Source organism: Phoxinus phoxinus, assembly GCF_949152265.1.
Source record: "Phoxinus phoxinus genome assembly, chromosome: 23".
NCBI classification, from domain to species: Eukaryota; Metazoa; Chordata; class Actinopteri; order Cypriniformes; family Leuciscidae; genus Phoxinus; species Phoxinus phoxinus.
The window spans coordinates 20409871-20434461 of NC_136898.1; the positions used below are offsets into that span (position 1 = coordinate 20409871).

The following is a 24591-nucleotide window of genomic DNA, read 5'->3' on the forward strand; positions in this document are numbered from 1 at the left end:
GACTAAAAAAAGTCTCCAACTAGCCAATGGCTAGTAAATTGTACGATTACTGTCGCCTGTAATTGAGTTAGAGGCAATTGTTGCAACCGTTGCTTGGCTGAGAGCGCCCTCTGATGCTTACACACACACACACACACACACACACACACACAGTGAGAGAAAGAGAGAGCACATACAGGGCTCGTTGACTGAACGGTCGTTCACTGTCCCGATCGGAGTGCTGCATCATCATGAAAGTGTTTGATTTGAAAGCATTTTCAAGCCTTTGCCAATTTAAACATTGAAGCGCAAGATGACAATTTATTTTCTTTTTTTGCTCGATCTGACAATTTCACACAAAATTGTCAAAATGCCCATCTTTGCGAGTATCCGATTTGGTTATGTGTTGAGAGATACAGTTAATAAAACGTGTACAGTTCCATCATATTAGATCCGTGCATTGTCTTAAAGTGACAGCAGCCTAATATTCCTGCGGCTCCCGTCTGTGTTTTTAATGTTAATCAAACAACAGACTCAATGCAAAAAAGCTGAACAAAAAAACTAAAATTCACTCAATACTCTTGACTGAATAACTTTTGTAACTTTATTACGGATTCATCTATATTTAATTTACAGCGAAGACTGTGCAGTGCCATTTTACATTTGATTCCTTTATTACATTTCTGTAAACTAGATCTACAGTACATGAAAAGCACTGTTTATTTCATTTGCATCTTTGTTCTATTGTGTTTGTGATTTTGCTTGTAGTTTGATTATTTGTTTCATTTTATTACTTTAATAGTGTTTGAAATTTATATTTCATATTTATATTTAATATTATATTTATGCATAATGTTTTCATTTGCATTGTTCTTGTATTTCATGTAAAAAGTCTGGAGCGTTAAATACAAATTGTACTAGCCAATGGCGACTCGAGCTACAGTTTGTCCGTAGAGGGTTGAGTAGCATCACTGCATTATGAAATTTGCTTGCCTAAGGTGAGAAAGTGAGAGCAACCGTCTCTCTAACGGATAACATTTGTTAGTTTCTGCAATTCTGGTACTTGACACCGGCATTACCAGCAGAAAGCACGGAGATACCTAAACCCTCTAATCAGCTTAACATTAAAGGCTTACAATCAGTGAGGTCTCTGTGTCCTAAACCGCCTGCTGAGATGCTTCCGAGGCCCGTACATGACCGGAGGCCTCAAAGGCCGCGTGCACCTGGTCATACAATTCTCATTTCTGTGCCGCAGACTAGTTTTGATCAAGCAATTTAGGCCGCCAGCACTGCACATTTTGGCAGGGTATTCAAGTCAACACAGTCAGTAATGCCTTAAGTTAATGTAAACAGCTAGGAAAAAATATAAAAATCGAACGAGTGTCAAAATATTGAATCTGAACATTAGGCCTTCCAGTGCACACGCTGTGTGTGACCTCTCTGTGAAAGAGGCGGCGAGGAATAACGATCGAGGTTTGCATCAGTTCAGACTTGGATCTCCAGAGACTGCACCATCCTCTACAAATATTGCTGAGAGAGCATCCGCTGACAAAGACTATTTTTGTGCGCATGCGACTGTGTGCGCAAGCTTACGTATGCGTGTGAGCTTATTGTCAGTACAATTGATCAGTTACACTGCAATCTTGGATCGTCACGTGGAGCAATGTTTGTCACGTTGCAGGATGGCTGACAGAATACCAACGTTTTAAAGTAGCATTTGACTCCCAGTCCCATCCTCCTCACAGCTAAGGTTGTTTGGGGTTTTTTAAGGAAACAAACTACTCCTATTCCCCCTTCACCACCACCTCATTAAATTTGGTGCAAAATAGACAGTGACAAAGGAACAAGAAAGAGGGAGAAAAGCAAAGACATTGTGAGGCCTGCCATTGTTTTATTCTTCTAATATGTAAAAAAAATAACTCCTCCAACCGAAAGGCAAAGTGGGTCAGAGAATTCCCCAGGTAGCGCAGAGAAGCAGCCAGTCGTTTCACAGCAGAAACAGAGCTTAGCCCATCCCAGCTCGAGGCGCTCAGACCCGGACAGCCATATGAGTATATGAAAAAATATTACACACGGGTCATTCCTGAAGGCTTTGATCGAGTGAATATTACTGTTGAAGGGGGCATATATTGGAAAACAGGATCATCTTTGCAGTCTACTATGATACTAGCCTATATATTCTATGGTTCTCAAAATGCAAAGCATCCTACCCAGTCCATCAAGGCCATTTACAGAAATTAGGGTGCTCAAATGAGTACTAAGTAATATTATTTAGGCCTAACTACATGTACTTATTATTATAGTGTTACAGTTAGGGTTTGGTTTAGGGTTAGTTGTAATTATGCATAATTTACTGTTATTAATATAGTAATGTATAACTAGGCCTATGTCACCTTAAAATAAAGTGTTACCAAAACGAAATACCTAGCCTATGCCACATTCCATTCTGATGACCGAGTTATATTGGTAGCCTACATGGAGGTTAGATGATCAGACTCAGAGGTCAATTACAAACAGAAGACAAAGATAAACTATAGGAAAACAGCCTGAACCGAAACTAACTTGGCTAACTTATTCCAATTCAACAATTCTTTGATTTTTTGTTGTTGTTGTTGACCCAACTTAAATTGTGTAAAAAATACACTTAAAAATGCCAAATAGAAATTCTTAAACCATTTGTGATGAGACTACATGAATCCTTTTTGTTGGCATTAACCTGGGCAGGGGATTTCTAGTTCCCAGCATGCCTTAGGACTGGATGGAGAGAGTGAATGTTGAAATTAAGTGATATTGTGTGTGTTTTTCAGAAGGATGAAAAAAAGGGGGAAACTGAGGGCCGGTTTCACAGACAGGGCTTAGATTGAGCCAGGATTAGACCTTAGTTCAAATAGGACATACAAGTAGCATTTATAAAACTGCCTTAGAAAAAACACATTACTGGTGTGCATATTGAGACAAAACAATGACACTGACATGTCAGTGCAAGTTGCTTTCAATTCAGACAGCTCAAACATGCATAATAGTCTGGGACTAGCTTAAGCCTTGTCAGTGAAACCAGCCATTAGGGTTTAATGTTCTGTTGGGATTTAACACCGTGTCTGTAGTTATTTTGGGGGTTACCATTGTGTTGAAGAGTGAAGCTTATATCCTCAACCCAAGCACAAATGGCTATACTGTTTGTTGCTTTAATAATCATTAAGCCATTATTGTGCAAATCCCATCTTTTTTCCCAAAAATATTTAGTATGCAACTGCAAGTATGGCTCTTGCTAACTAGTAGTGAACAAAGACTTCAGTTCATCTACATTTCATTTTATTGGCTCAATTCAACCCAGTCAAATTGAATGAGTTAAAATTACATGGCAAATTCATATTAAGAAAAGTAAATCTCCAACATTTGAACATTTATCCACAACTGAATCAAGTGTAGCCAAAGACTTTAATATACTGTACACTAACATGTAACCACATATTCAACATTCGGGGGACTAATTTAAGATTCAACCATTGAAAAGTCCATATTGGTCAACGACTAATCTGAAGGGGATGTCCCTGTAAAATCCTCTGCTAACCAAGGCTCAAAAGAATGGCTAACATGCGCATTTCCCCTCTTAAATCAATTACAGGTGCAATAACAGAGCTGCTGTTTATATTGGCATTGCTGTTTCACGTCCAACATGTTTGTTTATTTCCCTGAGAGTGACAGCCAGTTGAAGACTGCTCTGCTCTGTAAATAGACAAGAGACTGGGAGCAGGTCAAAATTAGCAGCAGCTGACAAGCTTTCTGTGACGCAATCAGGGTTCGACCTGAAAAAAAAAACGAAGCGCTGAAGCCAGGTTTACTGCTCTACATACAGTAAGCCACCAGATGATTTACCATGCTAGCAAAGCTAACCCGGCTACTGCTGCCCATGTTAAGCCTGATCAGTGAATACTAATCAGAAGAGACTTAAAAGTAATCCAGCCAGGATATAACACATCCACCGCACAGATTAAAGGGTGTCCCCGTGGGGTCAGTCAGGGTCAGAGCGTCTTATGCATATAGGAGTGTGCGAACATACACAATAGAAAAAAATTAAGGAACAATCTAGTAGCACTGCAAAAAAATTGGTGCAAAAAAACTCCAGTAAATAGTGATTCTCTGTGTAAAGATATAATCTAGCTCCGACAACACGATACATCATTAGATCCCTGTTGTTAAGGAGCACCCCAGAGTCTTATGGGAAAGAGACATTCTGGTCTCCAGAGAGACAGGAAGGCATGACTAGCCAATTCAGCCAAGATTTACAGTGTAGTACTGAGGAGGCTGAGAAAGAGACACTGTATCAATACATGGGACTCAGCAAAAAGAAGGACTAGGGGTGCTACCAACCGGGGCCTTTCAACGCTCTACTAGGTACGCTCACACACTGACTGCGAGTAAATCGCTGAGGTTACACTAGGTGTGTTTGACCTCATGTGGCGCTGCGCAGACTGATCGACTTGAACACGAGACAGTGCTGACGCCACTGTGACGTATGGCATCAAAGTACAGCGAGAACGATTCGAGAGCAGGCGGCTGCACAAGCTCTGATGACAATGCATCGGGAAACGGCTTGGCCGGATTCACTGATAACACTGATAACATCAATGACATGTTTTGTGCTTAAACAATGATTTTAGAACAGTAAAAACTTTTTAATTTAAAGGAACACTCAGAGTTAGATAAGTCCATACATACCTTTTTCATCTCCGTGCGTGCTAGAAGTCTGTTTGACGCACCCACCGCTAGCCTAGCTTAGCACAAAGACTGGATGTAAATGGTTGCAGCTAGCATACTAATCCAAAGTGACAAAATAACGCAAACATTTTCCTATTTACATATTGTGATTTGTATAGTCACAGAGTGTACAAAAAACAAAGTCACATGAGACACAGACATATTTTAACCGTATAAATACTGGGAACTATATTCTCTGAAGGCGAAGCACTGCTACTTGGGCGGAGTGATAACCGCAGCACCTGAGACGCGCCGTGGTGAGGAGCAGAGAGTTCGTTCAGAGCGCGACTCAGGTGCTGCATCATCACACTTCCTTTTTACGTATAAATATATCCATTTTATTTGTATTTAAATATAGGCTTATGTTGAACTTTATTATTGTACAGATGGTGCTGTATTAAGCATGAAAAGTGTTTCTGTTGCTTCATGAAAACGTCTGTGTATTTGATAAATATTGCATCTAATCCACTTCGTCTGTGATAAAGTACACCTTGAAAGCGTCACTACGGGAAGCAGAAAGTCTCCAACTTGACGGCTTCGTTTCCAATTCCGCCCCCGACAGCAAGCGGCAGCTCCCTCCGATCGGTCAGCGCAGCGCTCCATGAAGTCAAACACACCTTCTGTTCTGTCCTTCCTACATGACCTCGGTGTCTAACCTGCAGCGGATCACTGTCTGCACTATTTGCAGTCGAGCAACTTTATATCCTCAACTGTTGCCGTCACTGATGTTTAGGGCTGAACGATTAATTGCATTTGCGATAATATCGCGATATGATGAAACGCGATTTTGTAATCGCAGAAGCTGCGATTACTCTCTGGTCACGTGACACGCGATAGTAAAGCAGTCTGCACCGCAGATGAAGCATCAACTTGGCACGCTATGCATAGGCCTGGCATAGGCTACAGGAAAGAACAGTTTGTTTAATTTATGTGATTGTGTTATAGATTCTCTTCAACGATTCTGTATGGATTCAGATAATTTCAGAATCGAGTCTGAGCTTAGTTTTAATCACAGATGCGTGATGACGCTGCGTGTGCTTTATACACAATATTCTGCTTGCTTCTAATTCCTCTGTCACACACACACATTCGAACCTTCCGAAAAATAGTCTTTCATAGCCTACAGTTCGGAAAAGTTTAAGCGAATTGTTGGACATTTGCGGGCTTCATTGCACTGACTAGAAGATCATATGGCACTCGCTGTGAAATACGCGCGCTTGATGTTACTCTAGTAGTGCGCGGTCCCGCCCGCCGGTATTTTCCTTACAAATGCTCTATAAAGGCATCATATGTCTTTTGGAATGCAGTTGGCTTATATATTAAAAATAAAAATATGAAAACCATCGACAGAAGCTGCTTTCAATTTCAAATACTCACGCCCACTTTGTGAAGAGCGCTCTCACATGCGGCTGTGAGCGACTCTGTCTACGTGGTTACATATAGCCTATACTTGCATCCCAAAATGCGTTAAGACGCGAAATTAATGTAAACAGTCAGTTATGTCTTAAGTTATTAAACAGACAGGACAAACCACATCATATATTTCAAAAGAGATCTGTGCATAAGTGTGAAGCAGCGTATCGTATCTAAACTGAGAAAGAAAAATCACTTAATCACAGCTCTTGAATGGAAAACATTCAGACTACTCTTAAATACTGAAAGCACTCGTTGTTTATTGCTTGTAATGTTTTTTCCCCTCTTTGTTATTGATAACTTTTATGTTTTGAAGCTATTCGTTTATATAGCCTATTTAAAATTCTTAACATGTAATTGTATTAATTTAGTTTTTTAATGTGTAATTATTTTTAAAAGTAGCCTACTTATATGTATGTCATTAAATAAATATTAAAAGTTTTATTATTAAGATTAATTAATAAATAAAAAAAGTTGATCGGCTCATGAGGTGCCTAAAGATTCCCATCCATATTTTATAATGATTTATTGCTTGTGTTTGTTAAATAATATAAAAGATAAAGAGCTTAAAAAATAATCGCATATTAAATCGCAATCGCAATATTGGTCAAAATAATCGCAATTAGATTATTTTCCAAAATCGTTCAGCCCTGATGTTGGCAAAAAATCGTCAACTGACTGTCGTTGAAAATGATTGACTATTGCTTTATTGCTGTCATCATCTGCAGTCAAGTAAATGTAGATCATCCTACTCAACCTCAGTATCTACATCAAAAATTAATGACTTCTGGTCACCTTGGCATTGCATGTTTCTGTCAGTGTGAGACTAACTTCAATTACCATCCCTCAAAGACCCTCAGGCAGCTTTTGACACTCACACTGTCCTCCAGTATCCTAGTTCACCTCGTCCTGAAAACATCCCTCAACTCTCTTAGCTGAAGGCCAGGAGGTATGTGTACACTTACATACTGTATATGTGTGCGAGGAAGCAGAGAGAAATCCCTGGGATTTGTCAAACCCAAGGAATGAGGGAAAGATATGCAGCACGGGGTGTCCCTTGGCACAAAGGAGATTTCCAATTACTCACTGCGCCTGAGAGCTTATAGCAGGCGGCCGCAGCCATGAAGGGTGAGAAAGACAACTTCAGCATGGAGAATGCTCTTTTTAGGGAAATCAATATTCAAGAGCCAAAAAAAAGTCCAACTTCCAAAAATCCAACTGAGAAATGGAAAGTGGAAATCATTATCGTAATGAAGAGCAGCAGGTGACAGTGTGTCCGGTGGACACTGGCTGGTGTTAATGAGCACGGTGGAAAGTTCAAGCTGGACAGATGTTACGTGAGGTTCTGGACATCATTAAAGATGATTCATTTTGCGCTATCTCAATTAGTTCACCCTTCATCTTTCATGCACACATCTAAAAGCTGTTGCTTCAAGAAAGCAATTACACAATAATCACTTCATGACAAAGCTAAACTGACTTCACTATTTGCTAGAGCTTTCTCGTAAATCTCACATCTGCAGGTCCAATACCATTCTACCCATCTTCCAAAAAATTGTTTCATCTTCTACTTTCGATCCAAAAAACTAAAAGAAAAAATAAATATAAAACTGGTTACAAATGTGCTCAAGATATATGAAACTGTGGTGCTCATGTGGGTGATGCTGGTTTGAATCTGACCTGCAAAACGTTCAAATTCTCCCACTCTACCAGTCATTTCTTGTCACTCTCCCGAAGCAAAAACTAGGTATATCGAGTTTGTACAATATATTGATATATTTTTAAAAACAACATAGGATGAGGCAATACCGTTTATATCGATACACAGTTGTGTGATATTACGAGCGCATTGGAAAAATAGTAGAGGACACTGTGAGCTGCTGCAAGAAAAGTGCATAATAAATTGTTTCCTAAACATGAGACATGCTTTATATTAAGGCTTTCAAAATAACTCGTAAGATATAGTTAACAACGCGTTTTAACGTGGTTTACCCCGTCAGGTGATCTAACAGGTACTTGTGCTTTTTAGTGCGTTTGAGATGTGGCTTTTTCAGAGGATAACTTACATTTCACATGTTTATTCTCCATATGTAAATGTTAGAAAGCCATGCAAATATTTTCATTTTGCTGTTAGGATTGGACTAGCCTCATGCAAACAAGTCTCCGCTAAACTTCACAGACTTCATTGAACCAGAGCCACCGCATGCATGGCACGACAAACAGACGGAGCGCAATTATTCTAACTCAAATAAACATTGATAAATCATTTGTTGGACATTAAATGTTACAAGTATATATTTTTTTTATAGTAGTAACTGAAAAGTGTCTCTTGTAATGGGGTAATCAAATGTAGGCCAAAGCCGGGTTCACACACACGATTTCGCAGTCTAGGACAAATTGAGCAAATCCTAAAAGATTCCTCTAATCCTATAGGCTAAAATCTGAAGTCTTTGATCGTTAGTTTGACCGATTAATGACCGCTGCGATCAGATTTGACCTCCCACGAAATTCTGGCAGTGTCAGAAGATTTGACTCACACTCCTGTAGTGTGACTTCTACGACTGTCACATTTTCTTCGTTTTTCAAGACAAGCCATGACCAAAATTAACGTTAGAGGTTTTTTTTTTAGCTACCGTTTCAATCCCACGTGTAATGCATCTCACTGTCACTGATTGATGAAGTAAACCTCCGGAAGAGATTTCTTGAGTACGTCCGTTTTTAACACGTCTTGAATACTGTACAGTCTGATGACACCCGAGATCTTAGTGTGACAAGGCTTACAGTGGGGATCATGTTCGTACAGTCGGACTAGAAACAATGAATCGTAAAGGACTATTATAAATCGTACAGTGTGCACCCGGCTTAATATAATCACTAAGCTCAGATGAGTGAATGCGTGTTCCTCTTATCAGCTAACATTTAGTCAGTGCTTTTATTTCTATTCTTCTATAAAAGCATTGTTTTTAGATTGTAGGCTAATGTTGAACCCTTTTTGCACATAATATATAGAATAGCCTACATGGGTACATTCAATAGGCCTATATTAGTTTCCAAAACCTTAACAAAAATTAACATTGTTTGCAGGACTATTAGGCATGTGAAATAAAAATAAAAAATGAATACAGAAGAAATTAAAGGTTTTTCTTTTTGTTATCCAAATGTGGCTTGTGTTTTGCAGGGGTACAGGAACATGCCACTCACTGGATGGCTTTGTGAAAACTCATGAAGGCTCGATCTGTAATTATGAATCATCACATTCACACAGACTAATAATCTTGCGAGTGTAAGTGAGGGGTTGTTGTCTAAATTTGGCAGGAGGAACAGAAATGAACAATGTGCATTGTGGTCATGTTTACTAAGTACTGGAGCAAATTGCCACCACCCAAATAATTGGACCACAAAGTACTGCTAAAATAACACTAAGAAATAAAATAAAAATGGACTCAATAAAACCAGCTAGGACTGGAACACGGATTCATTTAAATGCCTCTTGGAATCGCCATTGCATTCATATTTAATAAGATTAATTCTGCAGCCCTAAAGTACACACACACGCATTTGTTATATGATGGAATTTTTGTATAGGGTTTCATATCAAGAATACATCACTGAAAGCCTGGTCTTTATTTATAACCCATACACTCATACACTGACTTCAACACACCCGCACACACACGCCCAGAACTGAGCAACATTACCAATTATCCTTAATGAACAGACCGACAGTCATTATGGGGCTTTCAACAGCCGCTACCACCGTTCTGAGAACAGTGAATAAGATCGGTGTCAGATAAGTGCAGTTCTGTCACAAAAGTACAATTCAGAGGGAATCACTTCCTACAATTACGTCTGGCAGCTTAATTCTCGCTACCATAACTCACACACACGGCATTGTGGGTTAAGAAGAACTGTTCAGTACTGTATTACGGCACAAAGGAACAAACGCGGCGGGGCGAACGCAATAACCCTCACTTGTCTTTATCAATATTCTGCTCACTCATTTATAGGCTAAACAGAGGGCTCCTTTCATCTGTCTAATAGTGTGGCCAGCATACGCACCAGGCACTGTCTAATTGGTTAATTCTCCGTGGAGGCAAAGGGGTGACGACCATCAAGGCAGAACAAATCAAAGTGTCCTACATCCCCTCCTTCTTTGTCTTCATCTACCCTTCTCTTTTTCTTTCTATCTCTCTATATCGCTCATAAAAATCATCATGGTGATACCACTGTGCTGGAAACCTCCCTTATTAAATTACACACACTATCAGATGGGGAAGCACTCTGCCTTCCAGTCTTTAATTGAATATCTATATCAGCCATGACATTTTTTTTAACAAGAAGGTCAAATGGGGATTAATTGCTACATGCAATAACATTCAAGTGACCAGAGCGCTGTTCAAAACTTAGAGAGCTGCCTACCTAGAAAGCTAAAAATAAAAAGGCAAAGTAGCATGCATCCTTACTGATAATGCAATCCCACAATGCACTGCTTCAAACAAAACTTATTGATTTTATTCAATCTTGAAAAGTATAAAAGTATAAAGAGTCTCAGGTAGCTTTATAAAACTCTACTGCAATTATTGATTAATGAATACATTAGATTTTGTGTACATGAGTGCCTTTGATTCCACTGTCTAGATGTTTTTAATGAAAAAACCCATCCCGAACAAACAACGCATGCCTCCTAGGTTTTGAAAAAGATATTTGTCACACCATACAAATCTTATAATCTGCAAAATCTTATCAGACTAATAGAAACACAGGTGCTTCGAGAGAGGCAGTTAGTTTGTCTTACTGATAGAAACAAATGTGTATCCTAAAATACTCGAATAAGTTTAGAACAAATCCACTGAGGAATTTGTGTGTATTTGTGATACTCTTGCAGAGACATCATCCTTGAACCCAAGTTCTGCCTCATTCATCACTGTGCATTAAAATGCATTTAATTTACTATTCATACTAGGGTTGCCATACACTACAAGTACCAGTCAGTATACAAAAAAATTACTGGTTGTAATATTCAGTACGTGCTGATAGATACGCGATTATAAAGGGAGTCTCTTCTCTTGCTTTCTGCTTATAACCTATTCACAATCTCTCAACACAAGTTTATTGTTTTAGGCAGCCAATTACATTGCAAAATTTCTGGATTGACCACCGCATTTAAATCGACTGAATCGGAAACTGCCATGATAACCAACGGACAACACACACACAAAAATGACGTATACTTAATTGAACAGCTTTTGCTCTGGTACTAAAATTGGTACAGAGAACCGCAAAATTGTCAGGATAAAAGCAGCAAATGTTTTATCCACCAGGCAACGAGTTTTGAATGAGAAAGCACAATAGTCAAGCAAAAACTTGTTACAATCTCTTGAAAAATAGCTCCCAAATAAAAACATTTTTTTAATGCATGATCTGCTCAGTACACCCCAGAATCTCAATTATTCATCAAAGACACTGTCCATGCGTTTCAATTCTGACCATTTAAGACTGTTTTAATGTGAGACAATACTTTTCATAAAAGATTAGGATTTGTATTAAGATTAAATTATAAGAGGAACTGTTCCCAGGTCAGCGTTTAATTACTACGCTTGCCAAATTCAATAAATCAAAAGCAACAGCACATGGTTTCCTATAAACACTAATCATCTTTGGTTTTAAACACCTTTATAGCTTTATAATGCTCAATGTATTATTTTATAGCCTGTGTGGTGCAGATAATGATATATTTAGACATGCTGCTGTTTCATTGAATGTGTGTGTCTGTGTGTGTCCGTCTCAGGGAATGGTGACCCACTGTCTCTCTCTCTCTCTGACTCTCAGATGCCTTACAAGGCCATTCCTTCCCTGTGTGTGCGTTAGATCTGGTTTCTGCTCATCGCTGGATCCATTTCCGCTGCTCCTGTCGGCACATCAGCTGCCTTAAAACCACACACGCACGCACGTCTACACAAACTGCCTGTTGACACAGCGCAGGGCACTTTTCCACTGCACACCCCCTCAGGAGTACCAATCCCACGGTGCCCTTCCTCCAGTACACACTCAACCAAACGCACACGACCCAGCTCTTCACTTGCTCCCTTTGACCCCAAAACAGACAAACCATTTATCAGACAAGGGTCACACAATGTCACTCGGAGGTCTTTTGCAACAGTGCAGCTTACTAGATTGGACAACTAACAATTATCTAGCAAATTGAGCATGGACCCACGTTTCCTGCACCTCTATTAGCGCTGCCGCTAGATCTACAGCGGCGTGCTAGAAAGATATAGCTACATTGTATCTTAGTTGTAAGTTTACAGTCTGAATAAAGCTTTGATTAAGCACAAATTCAAAGACATGTCTTTCTTACAATTCATATGATTTATGAATAAATCACTTTAATGATCAAGTTTATTTAATGAATCATTTAAAACTTTTGAAAGTACTTTAAAGGCCGCCTGAAATAAAAATGTACGATTTTTTTTAGCTTTTAGTATGAATATATTAGCCTTAAAGGTAGGGTAGGTAGGATTTATATAAAAACTTTTTACCAAATTTGATTAAACTTTCTATATATATCAATGCATAATTAAAATGTAAGTACTCTGATAAAAAGAGTATAAAAATCGAGTGACTCTAGACCGTTTAATCTTCATTAAACACAGCTCATTATTTCCATTCGGGACGAATCACAGGATTGGCTTGCGCAACTGTCACTCTCCGTCGCCATGACTACCGCCGCTATTACTGGCTCTGCCCACGTGCGCGCAGTCGCGCACCCGTTTTTAGGTGGGAGTGAATGGAATTAATGAGCTGCGTTTTATGAAGATTAAATACACTAGAGTCACTCGTTTTTTTTTACTCTCTATTTCAGAGTACTTGCATTTTAATTATACATTGGTATATAAAGACAGTTTAAAGCTGCAGTCCGGCACTTTTTTGGGTTTAAAAATATAAAAAAATACATTTTTGAAAAAAAACTTAACCAGCCAGTGTTCAAAACGATCTGCTTGCCTTACCTCGATTCAAAACGGTAAGCTTGTAATAATGATTTTAATTCCAGTGGTACTGGTGGATTTCCGCGGGAATTTCGAGCATGTCTTTGCGTCATTACGTCACTTCTGTAGGCTACACATAGAGAAGGAGTCCCCGGCTAGCGTGTGTGGATGATGGAGGAGATTTAGCTTAGCACTTGGTATGGTGGATCCCGAAAGTTTAAAGCGACAATCACCAGTGACAACTGGAGATTCACCAGTTGTAAAACCCAAAGACTTCGGACTTCAGAGTGGCTACAGAAAATATATATTTTTCACGTTTTGACGTGATATAAGCAATCGTTAGATTTAATCAGCATGATATAGCTACTGCAATGCTTCCCCCCACCCGCCGAATTTGGTCAGAACAAAAGTGAATGTTACTTACTTGTTCAGATGACATTTTCCGATGAAAATTCTAATGTTGACACTTTCAAAAAGTATACTCTGAGATTGCTGATGACAGTACAGTATCCACAGCGACGCGGCAGCCTCAATGCATTGTGTTCATCCGCGCTGTTTCATGCCGATTTACTACCCACGCACAGTTAATAATTCCGCGAATAACTGCAATTGCAGATTTCGAACAGAGATGGCGACAAAGAGGAAAAACGACGGACTGCAGCTTTAAACAAATTTGAATAAAAGTTTTTTTTAGACAATTCTGACCTACCCTACCTTTAAGGCTATGAATAAGCTTGTGTGTTCCAAAAAAATGACAAAATTCGCATTTAGGAGATATAAGCATTAAAATTAAAAACTTCTCACTTCCGCTAAAGTGATCACGGTTTTAATGACATCACCACGGACTTCAGCCTCTCATCACATCTTACGTCCAATCAAATGCTCTCTAGAATCTAAAGCTCCGCCCCCTATGCTATAAATACCACCTGGCCAAAGCGACCGTTGATACGTCATGGAGCAATATGGGCTGGAGATGCGAGTTCGGTTGCTCAAACGCTCGAGTTTTATTCCGTTTTCCAACATTGGTTAAGAATGAAATGGACAATTTATTCACACCTCTACTATTGAATCCAACGCATCATCAGCGCTCGGATTCGCTTTCATGGTGCTGTCAAATACGACTTGTAGTCTGTGAGGTAAACTACATGCTATTGGCTATTTGAAAAGGGGGAGGAGCCATTCAATATGTCCCGCCTTAGCTTCCTGTTTCAGTGGAAATTACGTCAGCGCATCAAACAAATCTGCGCGTTTCAAGGCACTTCAGTGGGCCTTTCATTATAAAAACATTAAAATGTTTCTATTTCTACTATCACATATTAAAAGTAGAATAATTTTTGTTTAAAATTGCCTTCGTTTAGCCCAATTATGTACACTGCTGCACAGACATATGAAGGTCTGTTGTGCTCATGGGGTAACCGGGTCCGAGTCTGGCCTTGGTCTATCTTTTACCCGTCCCTCTTCACTCGTCCTGTACATTTCTGTCAATTCCCCACTATGTGGCCTAATAAAGGCATAAACCAAATAAATAAATAAATGAATAAACCAGCACAGATGTCTTTGTAGTTGCTTTGCTGTTTGCTAGATTCTGACTTTGCGCAACGTGCCAGTTCTTTTATGGGATTGTTCACCTCTCCTCATTAGTCAGACAGAGTTAAATTCAGCGGCCAAGATGCAACCAAGTCACGGGCCAAAATCAGTTGGCACAGTGGGACGTAATGCCTGTAAACTGGTTGATATTCGATTATTGCCAAACCAGCAATAAACAATGTACAATGGGTAATGCTGCTAGCAGAAGACCTCAAGAAACTGGTTTAAAACACTTCTCCGGTTGAAAAAACGAGAGTGTCTTCCTCTCGGTTTAGTTCCCCCTTTCTCAAACACTCTCCCCAGAAAGGCTTTCTTTGTCATGCAAACAGCAGACAGTAAATCAGATGTCCTGATGGCGCAGTGGCAGACGGCTGCGCAGGCTCAGGAGGAGGAAGTGGGCTTTGGCTTGAGTCGAGCTCAAATTCCCCCTCTGTTAGCAAAGTCAGCTTTTCCCATCAGCAAGAGAGCAGGCCAAGAATAGCTCCGATCGGTTGGAGAGCGATGGAGGGAAAAAAAGGTGAAAGAGTGAGAGAACAAGGGAGAGAGACGAAGACACACTTCATCAGGTGAATATCACCTCATTCAGTCAAACGGACAATATTCTGCAAATCTATTAGGCACTTGTGCCATTTAATAGAATATACAGGCACAAATCCCAATACATAAATATAATGAAATGATTAAAATCTTTCTGACCAATATTCAAGACTTTTCAATACATTTCTGATTACTGGACGCACATTTTTAAGTAAATGTATATGCATGCATCATAGCTATTTATAGTTGGGAATAAAAACATGCACAATATTTAACTGTTTTCAACATTGATAATAAGAAATGTATTTTTTATTGATCATCAAATCATATTAGAATGATTTCTGAAGGATCATGTGACACTTGATGCCGAAAATTCAGCTCTGATCACAGGAATAAATTACATTTTTAAATATATAATAGAAAACAGTTATTTTAAAACTGTTTTGGGTGAAATAAATGCAGCCTTGGTTAACATTTCATAAGACTCATTTCAAAAACAAACAACAAAACATTTTGCATGGTAGTGTAGTGCATGTGTGAATTAAAAAATAAAAACAATTGCACTAAAAAGAATCCCAAACCCAAAATTCAATATCAACTTACTAAAACTCTAGCAGGCAAAGTGAAGTAAACACTAGAAATTAAAGGTATCCATTTCAAATAAGATAAATAAGCTGAGAAGACGACTTGAATCCAGCTAGAGTCTGTGGTGTCAGCCGAAGAGGCAGAGCGAGTTATGAAAGATTACATAGACAAACAATTTATTTTTATTTGGAACAGCATGCACCAATTAATAGTGCACAATGTGACCGGGAACATTAAGAAATAATGTTTTCTTAACTGCATTAAGAAATTAAACAAGGTCCATTTTGATTTGATGTTGATTTTAAGATTAAGTCTGAATGTGGAGGAATGTCAATAAAGCCATAAAGAGAAAGACAAATCCATTCGCAGGTTTATTTTGCCTCTCTAAATCTCTGCAGACAGCCGGTGTGACCTAACGATGCTGAAAGTCAGCTACATCTGCCCTCAGGAAATGCCACACACACAACTCTTCAACGATTATTCAAGTGCTAAATCCTTGCACCAGGCCGTGAGAGTCAAATTAAGGCCTCTGGGAGCGATGTGGGCCATAACCGAGAGACTTAAGGCCCGTTCATACCAAGAACGATAACTATAAAGAGCACTGTATTAGAGTCCACCCCAGCGGACGATATCATTCTGTTTATTATAAGCGTGTGCTTGTCTGCCGCTTTAAATGCGCGAGCTCGTGAGAGCAGGAGGCATTCTGATTGGCTGTCAATGTTTCTATCGTTCATCAGCTGGATAAAATCGCTCTGAGAACTATTCTTTAATATTGAGAACGATTTTTAGAACTAGGCTATATCTATATTATTTTCTTTATAGTTGTCGTCCTTGGTGTGAACGGGCCTTAAGCCTGGGAGAAACAAAGACAAAGAGTGACCAGAGACAAGAGGCATTCGCACTTTGACCTCCCGACCCGAGCATCTGTCATCTCTTCTCTGGGTACAATATATCTTCAGACAGGTCTAGATTTATTTTCTGTCCTCTACGATATGACCCCCATAACATCTTGGGGAAGAAGGCGGACAGACTGTGCGACATCTCTGTCTTGTATGTCACACTGTACAATGGAAATTTTAAACCAACAATATTTTAGACCAGTGGTTGTCAAACTAGTTTGGCCATGGGACCCACAATAACTCATGGATATGCAAATCCGTCCCAGCAAACAAACACACAACTTACCACACTAGTAATAGTTAGGGATGCACCGATATGAACATTTTGGTCGTAACCGATAATTCTTTATATTTCAAAGCCGATTTATTGGCCGATAAATCTAAATCCAAATTTTGATACGTTTTGAGAGCCTAATTACAAAAACAATAGTCTCACCATTAAAAGCCATGATGTCCCAAGCACAGAACTAGCCTATATAATGTTCTCATTATAATTTTATCTGACAGATCTGCGCTGCATGTTACACTTAACCGTATTTTCTTTTTTGAAGTAGGCTCATTTCAAGCATATGAAGCCATTCAAAACCATCATGTTAATCAGATTCAGTGCACATCTGAAGCGTCTCAGCTGAAGGGAATAATACATTATTTATCGGCTTTAATATATCGGACAAATTTTCTTATTGGACCGATTACATTAAAAATGAACGTATATCGGCTGAAACCGATATGGTGGCCAATATATAATGCATCCCTAGTAATATAAATGGTACTTTTTGGTAATTTCATGACATGGTAACTACAACGTTTTAACCGCAAAAACGCCTTCTGAGTCGGCCCCGATACGTTTTTTAAATGTTGAACTTCTTTTAACTTGACTGCCCTGTTTATAGAGTACAATTTCATGCGCGAGACGCTGCAAAAGATGCGAGGGCAACAGTCAAACACGTTCGTCTGACGCATTTCCAAAAACTAAGGAAAAATAGTGTCGTGGAATGGAAAAGCACATTCGTCTTTGCAGAAGTCACCAGCTGTCAAGCACGTCTTTCAAAATAAAAGTCTTCCCTCAGAAAAACATTTAGAATTCTTCTTTGCGTTTTCGTGTACAGACGACAACGTCATCAAGACAATGTCACTTTGTAAAGAACAAGTAATATAGGCTACGTGCGCATGACATCACAGTTTTCACAAATTCACGTTTTAGTAGTTTACACGAGACGATTACGTTTTCAAACACGAGCACTTTGACTTTTTTTGCATTTTAAGGCTACAAAAATGCTGTAGTTGTGTGTGTGTGTGTGTGTGTGTGTGTGTGTGTGCGTGTGTGTGCGTGTGTGTGCGTGTGTGTGCGTGTGTGTGTGTGTGTGTGTGTGTGTGAATGAATGACTGAATGGCCAAAATTACTTTAAAAAAAGGTTTCAGTTTTTAGTTGAAAACGGTGTCGTGTAAACGGCCCCTAAATGTTGTTCTTTGACTACACTCTGTGTCACCGGTTGAGAAACACCATTTTAGACTCCATAACCAACAACATCTTACGGTCAACACAATGAACATCACCAGATAACACACACGGCAGATTATATGCGGTTTCATACTTTTGTTTTGGCACAAACAACTTGGACAGGCACAGAAATGAAAAATAAATAAGTTTCAACTTGTGTGTGTCTCTCTCTCTCTCTCTCTCTCTCTCTCTCTCTCTCTCTCTCTCTCTAGGGAATTCAGTCCTTACAAAACAAGTGCAATCTTTTGCATTTCAACCTGAGGCAATATGTGATAGCCACAAGCTATTTTCAGACAATGTGCCAAGCAATTTCCAAAGCATTTCAGATGCTGGGCTCACAGCAGCGTGCGTCGCTGAGAAAGAACAGTGTGTGCATGTGTGTGAGGGACGGAAGCGACGCATGAGCTGATCGCATGAGGAAACGGGCATCACAGTTATGCTCTTTGTTCCTGTGAGGGGAAAGTGGATATTCAGGATCGTGTAGATCACACACTACAATTATAGATGAAGTCAAACATAAAAGTAACAAGGTAAGGAGGAAGCAAAAACAGATTTATGTACACATGTCAAAATATTAGTTACTCCAGTTGTAGTTTGTAAAATAAAATTGTGGTAACTTTTACAGTAGTATGGTATTTTGGCAAGCTACAGACTTCGGTTACCACACTTTTTGGTCAATGAATTGCCATGAATTTAATAATAACTATTTAATGTACGATTTAATAATATTAATATTTGTATGGATATTTTATTGCTAAATAATTAGAGAGAACAATACTTCCCACATGTAGTCCCAACATTTCTGCTATTCGTCTATTAAAGTAAGATTCTGCTCCTTGAATCAATTCTTCAGTTTACTCTAATCAGTTCACTCATCTGTTCTAGCCTCATTGCGAGTCGGTTATTCCAGTAAGAGACTATTCTCGGTTCAAATGAATCGGTCAGCTATTGACCGTTCGGACCAATTCAATTAGATTCGCAGGTGTATCGTACCAAACGGTTAAGTGAACCGATTCAATCAAATCATTGAATGATCCGACTCACAAGAACGATTCGTTCGCATCTCTATCACAGATCGTGTGAAACTGCGGAAGTCTCTCTCCAAGACACCTGCTGCAAGATGATTATTTATCAACCCTTACTTAACCGACTCTACATAACTGTGTCTGTTGGGAAAAGATAACAAAACAAACCCACAGTACTAACCATCAATGACACATAACGTTACATTCACCGCACTGACACAGGTTAACAGACAAATAAAACAACAACGTATTTCAGTTTCTTACAACATTCAAAACAAGGATCACGTGCAGGTCATAAAACAACATTCAGCATGTGTTTGCAAACAAATCTAAACGGGGGAGTGGGAAGCTCTTTTCAGAGCCGGAGAAAGAGAAAGCAACTTTTTAAATGAAACTTGTCGCAACCGTTGAGCCAAGCGAGACTCTCAAACGCGTTTAAGCGCGAACCTCCAGGGCTGGAGAAGGAGAAAAGCCGCAAACACGAGCTGAGAAAGACTCAGAAGCGCTACTTACTGGTGAAAGACGAAATGATGAATAATCCAAGAGGATCCTGAATGTGTAGGAGTCGAGGTTCAGACTAATATCGTGGTGTCAGCGGGACTCGCTCTTCTCTGCCTGCTGCCTCTCACTCACGCGCACTCAGATGAATGAGGAACGCGCAGAAGCGTGCACGAGCTCAATTCATTATTCACGCGGAGGACAGTGAAACTGCCCAAGTTTCCCAACATCGATCTTCCGTGGTGCTGGTTATACATTTTGCATGAAAATATTTACGGGATCATTTTAGTGGAGTTTTGACTTGCTATCAAGTTGCATGCAAATCCCCTAGCCTATAAAGGTGCGGAATAATAAGGTTAATAATTAACACCAAACCTTTACTGTTTACCCCCGAGAAAGAAAAATAGGCTATTAAGCTAGACAAACACGATAAATATAGATAAACAAACATGACAATATATTTTTAGACGCTTTCATGAAAATTAGTTAATGATATGTGAGAAAGAAAAAACTGACCCAAAATGTTTTGACATTTTCTTAGAATTACACCCTCACACATATGCTACTCACTGTAAAAATAAATATTGTTGGTTTAACTTAAAAAGGTAAGTTACCTGCATGGTTGACTTAAAATTAAAAATTTGAGTTAATGAAGGAGATTGGTTTAATAAATAGAAACTCAAAATATTGTGTTATCTAAACCACACTAATTGTTTAAGTTGATTTGACAAAAGATAAAAAGTTGTGATAACAAATTACAGTGAGGAATCGGATAGGCCTAAAAGAGGACTAAATGTCCTGGTGTAAAAGGCCCCTTGGATATTATTATGTTCTCTTAACAGGTTACATTATATAACAACAAAACCACTGCATAATTTTCCTAAATACTGCGACAAAAAGTTTTGAATAAGTAGGCCTAGTGAGAAATTGGATGTGGTGAATATGCAAAGTGTTTCCATATGATGGCTCCTGTCACAATACAGATTTGTAAAATACATGGGCCAACACAAACTAAAAAAGGTTGGCTATACATAAGGCCCTGAAAGCAGAATAATACAAATCTTATTTTATAAAAACGTAAGATTTTATGAAAAGCCAAACATGAATCAAATAGAAAATGAATCACTTATGTCACAGTTGTGTCCCAAAGAACTCAAAATGTGTACTTAGTTTTTGGTTGTTGTTTTTTTAAATAGGCAAATTTACAAACAAATTTAAATATATAAAGTGGTCTGCTTTAGCTTTACCCTAGAATAATTAATTCAGGTCAGATTTGCCCCATGGATCACTGGTGATGGAGTAACAGTTTCTAAAAAGGACAATAGAAACGGGTAATGCAAACAAGCCATCTCTACACACACTTGATGGCACGCTCACAGCAAAATTGGGCTACACAAATTAACAACCAAAGTTTAGATTGGCTAAGCCGCCTCAATTAAAATAGTCTCACATAACAAGCCAGTGTTTGTTTCTCTCCTCCAGCCCCAGATACAGCCTAATAAATTATTCAACTACAGCAGATGCACCAGCACAACCTCAGTATACCCAAATGCAGCATCTGAAAGCGCGAGGTGAAGTTAAATGCACGCGCGTGCATGTAATTCATCCATTTGAAAGCCGATACAAAACCCATCGTCCGAGGAGCGACTGCATTGCCTAGCCTGAAAGCATCAAAGAAAGATACGAAGGCATTTGCAGGTAAAACTACGAATTGGTGTGCTCGGATCCGCAGATACTGTACATTAACTAATAACAGCAGCACATATGCGGATAGACACACACAGATGATGTACATGAGAGCATGAAACGGTCATCGCAACAACGCGATACGCTTTAAACCCATATGTGTGTTTCTATCGGCATGGTAGGCTCTTAAAGCGTCCTGAACGAGATGAATTACCGTGGTCTCGTTGGCCGTAATCCCCCGCTGGACCGATATACCTCCAGTCAAGTGTTTCTTTCTCCGGCTGTCTCTCTCTTTCTGCTTTCCAACTGTCTCAAGTATTTGGACCACGGGCGCGTTCACGTCATGATATGCGCGTGCTCTAATTGGAGGGCTGCTGCTCTGCAATAACTGATACAGTGTTACACTGTTTCACCTGGCGAAACATCTGACTGTCTTACAGTGTTATCTGTCGAATTATTAAGTCTCGAGGCTAAGTTTATCTGTGACTTGTGTTCTGGAAAATATCCAAATAGGAAGAGCCCAGACCATTATGTCATTACACCTATTTTTATCAAATATTATCAGCGCATCACAGAGCTTACTCAAATAATCCACAAAGAATGCAAAGATAAACCTGAGGTAAAATATAAGATAGATAGATAGATAGATAGATAGATAGATAGATAGATAGATAGATAGATAGATAGATAGATAGATAGATAGATATTTAATCTTGTAATGTAATTTGAAACACCATGTATTTAACGTCACCACTTTTGAAATAATTGACTGAAATATAAAATACATTTGTAATTTATTAGACACTATCATGTTTTGCAGCCTCCTCAGATTGGACGGGAGGTCTCAGATTCGCTCTTCTTTTGTTGCTGGTCATATATAATAGTGCACATCTTGTCAAATAGCTATATAACAATCCAGCAAGGTGAGTATGATTGACGAGATACAATGTGACTTCAATGTTTATCAATCAGCTCCCAGAGACAAGCACATGAATCTGTTCCACGCAGAGCTGAACTGTATAATCCAATCAAGGGAATGAAACAGGTGTGTGTGCAGTGACAGTAATGCAGTGCTGTGATTGTTCTAGTATGGAAGCCAAGGCCACAAGGAATGCCGAATCCTCCGGCTCTCAGAGGAGTCTTTCAGAAAAACACCTCTATGGCAGTTTCAAAGCAAGGCCGAACACATTAGTCTGGTCTCTCCTGTAGAACAACATGCCAGGAACAAACACACACACACACACACACACACACACACACACAGTTTAAATTCCTGTTCATTTTAAGGGTGTGTTTGTGTGAAACTAAGTGTCTTTGCTCACACCAGAACAATAGGGCATACGGTCCTGAAAGGACAAATTCTCTTTTGTTTCATCATTAACGTACACAGCTGGATTTCATTAAATAAAATTAAACATTAATACAACTCTTTATTAAACAGACACCCCTACCCTCTAGAACAGCATAATGTCCCCAGTCATATATAAGAGGTGGCATAATCTAATAAACATGCATGTTTTTGCATAAATTAGTGAGATTCAACCTGCAATATTATAATTAGATATTACACCAGATCCTCCCTCTGCAGTGTAAAAATTGCTTATAAACTGACTCAGAGCATCACAATGTATTCATAATGTAACCATCCGTCCATAAATATGGAAAGGTGAAAATATGAGTATCATAAAGATTTTGCCATGTATCATATGCTCCTGGAACAACATTCCTATCATCCAGATTTTCCTTTTTTTAAATCCCTATCTGATTGGTTGATGTTGTTGCTGGTAGCTTAGTGGTAAAAAATTGGTACTAGTAACCCATGTAAAGTGTGCCTCTTGTAAGCTGCTTTGGATAATATAGAATCTGCTAAATAATCACCCCCACGAATATTACAAACAATGTGCATCAGCATTTGAATGATCTTTCATTGGTTCCGCCCCATAATCTCATGGCAACTTAAAATAATTTGTATGACTAGACGAAATAGGAATATATTGTACGCCTATAGCTTAAACCAAAACGCATCACTGCATTTTTTTTTTTTTTTGTACAACTTACAAAAAGTATGATTTCTTAGGATTTCGTCCTCTTGCCTGACCTTGCGCAGAAAGTCCACATGTGAGACTCATGAGTAATAAAACCCTTAGGGAAATCCCTAATATGGACAGAGACATGTGATCGCTGTAGCTGAATAAAATGCAGATAGAGACATTTTGACTTATTAAACATGAAGAAAATTAACACACCATTGCAACAGTATTATGGTTTTCTGTGTTCTTCAAGACTTCTCGGGTATTTTATTAAGGATAATGTATATTTATAATGCATTGCCAATCAACATAGCCTTTATCACTCCATATATTACTATAAAATAATACAATTTCTTTTAATATCTATTTGACAGATAGCATTATTAAAATAATTTTTCAAGATTTCAATAGATATTGCAATATATCGCTATCATTAATTATTTTGGCTACAATAACTGCGTGGTGAAAAATCGGATATCGTAGCAGCCTACTCCAAATATTGAACTTCACATTGTAACTCTTCTCAGATGTTTGTGCTACAGACATGTATGATATCCCAAATTGCATGGCTTTTGGAGGATAGGTGGGTTTTAACATTTTGAAATGATCGGACTAACAACCAAGTGGACAAAAGTGAGAAAAAATCTGATAGACTTACATAGTTGAAGGGACCAGATCCATATATAGAGACTTGGGGTTTGACATGAACCATTCTTGCATGCCCTAGCGAATACCATGGGCACCCCTAGAAATTGCATAGCAATGCTCTGGCAACCACACACACCTTGGCATTGTGGCTCCAGGTACTTGTACAATGTAAAAGTCCAGTTACCTTTTCAAAGGTGAACAGTTCCCCACAAGGAAGAGTGCAAGATCCAATCAACTGGTTATTTATAAGTCATGTGATTGTGTGTGTTCATGTCTGCATCCATATGTGAATGGCAGTGCTGCTCTCTCCAGCACACCTACATGACTGGATGCCCAAGACTGACAATTGGGTTGTCTGTCCCCTATGGGGCTTCCATCCTGACCTGCCAAACCCAGAACACACAGTCTCCCTCTCACCCCTACCTGAAACACAGCAGGACAAAAGCGGCACAGATGGCC

At 39.0% G+C, this 24591-nt stretch overlaps 1 protein-coding gene across 6 annotated transcripts in view; it reads right to left on the bottom strand.

Moving 5' to 3' along the window:
• strbp (spermatid perinuclear RNA binding protein) overlaps positions 1-21885 on the bottom strand; it is a 100526-nt gene extending 78641 nt beyond the window's left edge. For 2 of the 6 annotated variants that reach the window (XM_079599347.1, XM_079599350.1), the window contains exon 1: positions 19784-19993. The gene's annotated coding sequence lies outside the window, so the exon portion shown is untranslated. Of the gene's footprint in view, positions 1-19783; positions 19994-21668 lie in introns of those variants that run through there. The other 4 variants (XM_079599349.1, XM_079599352.1, XM_079599348.1 and 1 more) reach the window with 3 other exon arrangements.
• Between the last annotated feature and the right edge of the window lie 2706 nt (positions 21886-24591).